Source organism: Humulus lupulus, chromosome 3 (assembly GCF_963169125.1).
Source record: "Humulus lupulus chromosome 3, drHumLupu1.1, whole genome shotgun sequence".
Classification (NCBI taxonomy): domain Eukaryota; kingdom Viridiplantae; phylum Streptophyta; class Magnoliopsida; order Rosales; family Cannabaceae; genus Humulus; species Humulus lupulus.
Window position 1 is genome coordinate 230,458,315 of NC_084795.1, and position 8,527 is coordinate 230,466,841.

Consider the following 8,527-nt stretch of genomic DNA (forward strand, 5'->3'; position numbering starts at 1 on the left):
TCATGCAATAAATAGATAGAACCAATGTAAAAAATAAAATAAGCATAAATGTAAAGGAGTTTAAGGTTATAGGGATGTAAACTCTCTATTTTATAAGGTTTGGTGAAACCAAAGTCACCTATGTCCTTGGTCTTCAAAGGTAGCATGAGCTTTGCGTTCTAATACCGGATCAAGTTATGAACTTGATCAATCCTTTATACATTCTGGGAATTTTCATCAAGGTCTTACCCAAACCCCCTACAATAGTTTCCCACAAGGACTATGAACCTCACTCAGATTGTTGAAGTGTCGATCTCACCTATACTGGGTTGTTTACAATACCAGTGCCAACCTCACCTACATATAATGAAAGGCTTTTGAAAGTGTAAGAACAAAGCACAACTCTCTCTTAGATAATGAAATACAATGTAAGAACCTAGAAAGAGATTCAAAACTGTTATTCCCAAAATGTGAATACGATGATGTGGCAATCAAAAGTGACAAGTGGCAATGCATGGTCAGTAAATGACACATTAATAGTCAATAAATGTGTTGACTAAAGAAGTGCAAAGGTTGGAAGTTGACTTGCATAGTTGTGATATAACTGGTCAAGAAATAGATTTACCTGGTCAGGAAGTGACTTGCCTGACCAGGTAAGGTTTCTGACTAACCAGTAATGTGTCTTGCCCGACCAGGTAAGGTTTTTGACTGACCAGTAATGTGTCTTGGCCGACCAGTAATGTGTTTTGGCCGACCAGTAATGTATTTTGGCAGACCAGTCACTTCAGTAATGTGATATAGTCGACCAGTCATATCATAGATGGGTTTCATCCGACCAGTCATCTTAGAAATGAGTTTCACCTGACCAGCTATGTCAAATTGAAGAAGTAGCCGACCGGATGTGTTAGAATCTCAGGAGTTAACTTCCCAGTGACTTCTTTACAGAATCTCAGTAATCCGAATCACTCATAACTACCGCGCGAATCTCTCAGATATCCCGAAGTAATAGCTATAATTTTGTAATTTGGATTTATTTATTATTTTATTAATTAAAGTTGGTTGAAACAACCAAGGACCTCGTCAAAACGAGATATTTTTCATGTACGATCCATGAGCCTATAAATAAAGAGCTCATGGCATCATTTTAAGGGGCGGATCTTTTGGAAACTTTTAGTCTTTCTAATTTGAGATTTTGGGACTTTTACTTGGGGATTCTTGGGGCATTTTTTGAGAGAGCTTAGAGAGAGAAAGCTTGTATTCTCTAGAGAGAGAAACTCTATATTTTTCTACTTACACTTGAGAAACTCAGTTAGCTCAGCTCCATCTGATCTTAAGTGTAGGCTTCATATATCACAACTCCAAGTGAATTTAGCTATTACCAAAAAATTGGGGCTGAACCACTATAAAATTATTGGTGTCGTATTTTCAATTCAAGGCTTACTGTAGTTTTGACGTCTATTCGTCGTTGGCCAAAATCGTGGTCAACATTTTTGGTGCTTTCATTGAGAGCCCGAAGAGAAGAAACAAACTACCGTCATATCATTATGGCGCCCAAGAATACCAATGTGGCATCCAAGAAGTCAGGCACGTCAAAAGGGCTTGCTAGATCAAAAGGTTCTGGACCTTAGAACCCTGAGACTGAGCCCAGGGTCTTGCTCGAGGAGACGACTCCAGAGGTTGAACAACTCTAGGAAGCCATAGGGGCCTTCCAAGAGGAGATGATGCAATTCAATGCTTGGCAGGAGTCATTTGTTGAAGAGATGGCCAGGTAGAAGGCTGCATTTGAGCATGAAAGATGGGAGATGGATGCCAGAAGCGAAGAGATCAGGTGACGGCAAGAGGAAGCCGATCGGCAACACTGCGAGGCTGCACTTGCTCTGGAAGTGGCTACGGAGTTGACCCAAGCCAATGCCCAAACCGCAGCATGAGGAGCAGCCACCTAGGGAGTAAGGAATAATGATGCTGGTCGAAGAACTGCTAGTAGAGCTGATTCTCAGGGCCCAGACAGAAGTAGGAGTAATCCCCTGGTCGGGAGAAGGATGGGATCCATTCCAGAACTTCCTCGACGCAAAGAGATAACTCTAGGACCCCTTCTAGGAGCCACCAATCAGAAACTTCTAGATTAGGGAGTCACCGGTCAGGTGATAAGGGGACTCCACCCAGGCATAATCAGACCAGAACTCCTCGGGATAAGGGAACTTCACATTTCAAATATGGACATGGTCGTGATAAGGCTGATAGTGATCACACTGACCGGTCAAAGGAAAAAGAGGGCAACGACCAACAAGGAGGAAAGGACTGCCCGGGACGTACCGAAAAGCCTCCACAACATCCCGGCTAGCAGCGTAGTGGGAGAGAGCAAGTCTCGCGCAATAAGCCTTCTAAAAAAACTCGGAGCACAGTGTTTGATCGGTTAGGAGGACGCACTTCCCGGAAGGATCTAATGGACGTTATCAGTGACAAGAGGAGGACCGTCCCAGTCGAAGGGCAAAATCTGAACCACCCTACTGGCCAAGTAGAAATACTTGACGATAGTGCACCAGATGGACATGCTCGACCAGGCGGTCACGGCCTTGGAACCTCATTAGTTGCACCAGCCATCCAAGCCCAACTTGATGCGCTAGCAGCCGCGGTGCAAGGTTTGTCAAAACGTTCGTCCGGAATGGATGTTGTAGACCACAGAAGTGGCAGTCCATTTTGTGCTAGGATTAGAGCAGCCCAGCCACCAGCAAAGTATAAAGCACCAGTGCCGCCAGTATATACAGAAAAGGCAGATCCCATTAGACATGTTGGGAAATTTGAGGACCAAATGGATCTGCTTGGTGTAAGTGACGATTACCGGTGTAGAGTCTTTCCGACTACATTATCCGATACTACCCAAGAATGGTATTGGAAATTCAAGCCAAATTCCATTACCTCTTGGGAAAATTTTAGGAAGGAATTTTGTAGGCATTTCAGTGCTGCTCGGACCCTTCCAATTTATGCCAACCACTTGGCTGATATCAAACAAGGAAAGGATGAATCTCTAAAGAATTATATACAGAGATTCATGAGAGAGGCCAACCGAGCAACTGCTGTTGGAGACGAGGGGAAGATGGTTGCCATATCCTTTGGGATAACTTATCAGAGCCCCTTGTGGGATAGTATACTTCGCAATCAAATTTAAACACTCCAAAAATTTCTTGACCGAGTGGACAAGTATACGAAATTGGATGATGCGATTGAGAAAGAGGAGAAAGGCATAAACAATCCGGGTGGATCAACTAATCCTCCTAAGAATGGAGGAAATGGTCAAAGTGGCGAAAATAAACGTGGGAATAACAAGTCTGACCGCCATGAAGAAAAGAAGGCTAAGTCGGGTCCGAACGATAAACTGACCAAGTATGAGCCCCGATTCACTAATTACACCACTCTCTCAGCCAGCCGGGAGGAAATATATCTTGCAAGTCATCAAGAGGTTCCCTACCAGAAACATCCACCCATCAGAAATGAGATGTCTAAGAGGGACATGAAAAAATTTTGTCGGTTCCATGGAGATTATGGCCATGACACAAATGAATGCAATCACCTCAAAGATGAGATAGAATTTATTCTCCGGTTGGGCAAGTTTAAAATGTATCAGGAAGAGACACCCCAAGAAGGAGGAGGCAGCATCAATCCTGGGTTCAAACGACAGAGATCTCCACCCTTGCAACCCGGGCTTGTGGACTTTATCTTAGACACTATATGTGGAGGTCCACACTTGGTTGAGGATAGTAACAAAGCAAGGGAGAGGTATGCTCAGACACTTCAGCATGAGCGGGAGTGCTAGGATCAGATTTGGTGGACGGAGGCTGATCAGGAACCACTAAAATGGCGAGCATCTGAGTATATATTATCACTAAAATATCGCTTTCAAAGTGGTAGCTTAATTTCGAGTTGCTTAACTTGTTATTTGAGTTTGGTTTATGAGCTGATTATTTGCTTACTAGTCATTTATTTATTTTTGAACAATTTTTGTTGTTTAAGATTCGTTATTAGACACATTTTGTCCTTTTTTAAGGTACGAGTATTAAAAGAGAATACGCATAGTGTGGTCGATTCTTGCTACAAATATGCATGTGTGTTAATTTTTCGAACAGTGTTCAACTGGTCGGTAAAATCGGACAGTGTTCAACTAGTCGGTACGTTCAAGCAGTGTTCAACTGCTCGAATATTTTCCATATGTTCTATGAGTTTCACGAGTAATTAACTGCTCGAACAGATTCGGTCAAGTAGCAAGTGACCAAGGATCTTTCAACCCTCGATCACTTGGGGGGCACATGGAGTATACTGGTATATAATTTAACATAGGCAATAAGTGCACGAGTTAAGATATTTGTTTTTAGGCTGACTTGTAAATTTTTGAAGTAAAAAAAGGCCATTAAGCTAACTTGTTTGACAAAGCTTAAGTAACTTGGAAATTTTCAAACTTTCAAGTTAGAAGCAGATATTCGTGTGACAATAAACATTATGCTCATAAAATGATAGAGCAATAAGAGTGTGAGAAAGTATACTTAGTAGGGACTTATGAAATGTCTTGAATTTCTAAGTTGGAAAACTAAGTACTCATGCAGAAATATAAGGCATACATCAGAGTGACTTTACTATTCATAAAAAACTTATGATGTTTTAAGTCTAAAAAGGCTTAGAATGTTTCAAGTTAGCAAAGAAAAGTAAAGTATAAATGCCAATAGCTTGGTCGTACGAGAAAAATATCAAGGCTGCTAAGCAGCAATTGTCTTCACAAAAGTGCGTGAAAAAGAAGTAAACTACTGGCTGGGAATAAAGTTTTCACTATTCTAGTTGAGCATGGCCTCTGGTCGGCCCAAAATGCTCATTATTCGGGTAGACTATTTTCGGGTTGGTCAACACTGTCGTCATCAGGGACCTCCTCGGGTTGGAAAGATAGAGCAGGAGAGGCAAGCACATTGCTAGCTGGAAGAGCTACCTCCTCGGCAGCCTTGGCTTAACATTTAGCGAGCTCCTCAACCTTTGCTTCTTCAGAGAGAAAGTCAAGGTTGAGAGGTTTGTTTAACTTCCAAATCTGGTAGAAGCAGTTGGAGCAGATTTCTTCATAACGAGCCAGATCAGTTTCCTTGTACTGTCTCAACTCTTCAATCTCTTGAACATTTTTCTCTTGCTGATCGGTTAATTTCTTGATGGTTTGGATGAGCTTGTTGTTCTCATCAGTCAACTCCTTCAAAGTTCTATCTCGGTCAGTGACTATTTTCTCTACCTGCTCAGTTTTTTCTTAAAGATCTTTCTCAGACTTGGTCAGGTGTTCAATCTTCGCTTGGGATTCCACCAATTGATCATTCAAGACTTTGACCAATTCCTTATAGTCTACTGCTCGGTGTTGAGCATGAATGATAGTGATAAGTGCCTGAAATGGATAATAGATAGCTACTTAGAGTAAAAACAATTAATAACAAAGTGTGAGGTCTTGATGATAAGATACTTACACTCATCATTTCAGCAGGACAACTTCAACACTAAGCCGGGGTAAAGACTCAAAGGTTTGAGTTGTTGTAGCATGGTGAAGAGTGTGGTCTAGTAATTCCTTTCCAATATCACCAGCAATGCGAAGGGCTCACTTAAATTAGCCGGTCAGGTAGTTGTTAAGCTGGCAGAAGGAGGAATTGATGAAGGAGTCAACTGTGGGATAGTGATAGGCTGGTCAGATAATCTCCCCTGGTTGGTCAGTATAGTTTTCGCGACCTTGCTTGGAGGGTTTGAGCTACTACCTTCCCCATATTTCCTCTTGTGGGCAGAGGAAATGTTAAATTGTTTAAACATATTTGGATCTGCAAAAAAAAGTGAAGCACAAACCTCGTTAGTAAAAATGATAGATAATATATAAGTAAATGAAAATTTTACTATGACCACATAACTTTACAGATTTCACACAATTATTCTAAAAAAAAGTTATCTATAACAAAGCACCAAACTATGCTTACTATTAGTAGAAAACCTGAGTTTAGAATTTCATCGAGAATGTCATCTTCATCTTCAGATGATGAGCTGACTTCTCTAAGGAGCTCAACGTTTTTTCCTTTCCCAGGCCTGGTAGGAACAACACGCCTACGATGGTCTTCTGGAAGAGGTTCCCTAATAATAAGGTCACTTGGTCGGCGTGAGTATGGAGATGGTTCAGGAGAGAACTGATCCATCACTACTTTAGTATTAGCATTTGATTGGTTGGTTGTGTTCTCTTCTTCAGTAGTATTACCTTCTATGATGTTTTGATTGCTTGGTAACAACCCCACCAGTTGAAGATTTTCCACGTTGACCAACTCCTTGACATTTTTCTCTTCAGTAGACATGTTAGCAAGTTCTTCTGCTTGGGAATGCATTTCCCTAGTTGGTAGAGGTTGATGGAAAGAGCCCGCATGCATGAAAGCCAAGTTGTTGGCCTTAATGTCTAGAGTGAGAAAATATTCTGTGTAATATTTTCCAGGATTCGATTTATGTGCGAAACCATGGAGGTATTTAATCCCTTTTTTCCTATGGAAGAGGTGGAAGAAACCTGTATTCTTATGGCTTGGGTTGGTCCTAAAGTAAAAAAGGTAATGCATTTCATGAGGAGTAGGTGGACTCCAGCCCTGAAAGTGATAGAGAATATATAGAGTAGACAGTGCTTGAATTCCATTGGGAGCTATCTGGAAGGGAGAGACATTGAAGTAATCTGCTACTGACCGAAAAAAGGGATGCAGTGGGATAGTAGCTCCTGCAAAAATGTGGTATCTAGACCAGGTACAATAGGTTCCACCAGGATTATTAGCTCATTGGTGAGGTTGCAGACATATCGCATTTATTCCTTCAAGGCCCGAAGCCTGAATGTGTTAACGAGCATTTTGGAGTAGAGTTTAGAAGCTTTGGCTATGAACCAAGAAGGCATTCCATCTTCATCTTTTCTTGGTTTTAGAGCAACTGATTGCTGAATCTCAGTTGTGAAGTTCTGGGTAGTCTTTTTCCTGGGTTTACTAGCTTTTTGGACCTGGCGAGGAGGCCTTAAGAAGCTGTAGTTTGAGCCTCATCACATTCCACTACCTTTTGTGTCGCTCTTCAAGCCACTTGAGGATCTCAGTCTTGAGGAAGTCAATTAGATTTTTCACCCTCATTGGTGGATGTTGACGCTGTTGATTAAGAAATTTCTCTTCGTGAAGGAAGTATAAATACGACCGGGGAAGGATTTTCTTAAGGCGATGAAGGAGATCCTCGGGAGGATGACTGCTAGGAGATTTGGATGAAGAACTGCTGCTTTGAGGAGTGTCACTTGACTCGAGAGTGTCACCTCCCTTGTAGTCGAAACGATTCATCTACAAAAAAGTATGGGGAGGTGAGTGAACCAAACAAACATGAACAAGTGAATGCAAAGAAAAAATATTTACTACCCAGAAAAATATTTTCTCTGAGTAGAAAAAATGTTTACTACACAGAAAAATATTTTCTCTAAGCAGAAAAAATGTTTACTACCCAGTAAAATATTTTCTCTGAGTAGTAAAAATATTTTACTGCCCAGATAAAAATGTATGAGAGCAACAATAATATTCAGAAATTTTTGGTGCCTAAGTGCATGAACCATAAAGTTTTTGTACAAGCCCGAGAGCTTAAAAGCATGCAAAACCGAGCAGCTAAGGGGCATATCCGAGCAGCAAGGGGGCATATTCGAGTGGCAAGGGGTTGTATCTGAGCGGCTTGGGGGGCGTGTCTGAGTGGCTTGGGGGGTGTGTCCGAGAGGTTAGGCTGTGGTGTCTGAGCAACCAGGTGCGCAGCCAAGCGACTGTGGTGTCCGAGCAGCCAGGTGTGCGGCCGAGTGGCTATGGTGTCTGAGTGGCTAGGCATGCGTTCGAGTAGCTAGGCCTGTGACTGAGTGGATACGGCGTGTTCGAGTGGTTCGAAAAGATGGGTGTGTATCCCGATCGACCAAGGAAATGACCGATCGGCTAGGGGATCCGAGGAGACAACAAATCTCAAGAGCATGGGACACAAACATGTTTTTCTACTCATGGGGTGCTACAACAAGATCAAAAAGTGGAATTTGAAGAGTTCAAAAGTATCTAAGGAAAGACAAATGTTCATCAAATACCCATAAACCCAAATATGCAATGTGGAATGGAAAATTATTTTTTCTTCAAATTTTCATGAAATTGGAGACCAAATTAATTTACCCATAGCCTAAATTACATCAAAACAACCACGGATTGCATCATTTATCAAAGATTCATACAAAATTTCAAGAGGAGCATATCAAATGAGGTTTTCGGCACTAGCAAGTTTTAGCTAAGTTTTGAGCAAAATGGTCATACTTCAAAAAGCTTACAAATGAAGATGAAGAAGGAGAAACTTACCCAAATATCTTGAAGAGTTTTTGATTTCTTGAAGGATCCTTAGATTTGCTCGAAGAAATTGGAGCACTTTTGGAGCTCTATGGGGGTTTCAGCCAAGAGAAAATAAAGGGTTGTTTTTAAATGAACCTTTTTGCTTATGTGTGATAAGCACCCACGGGCCTATTTAAAAGGAAGAG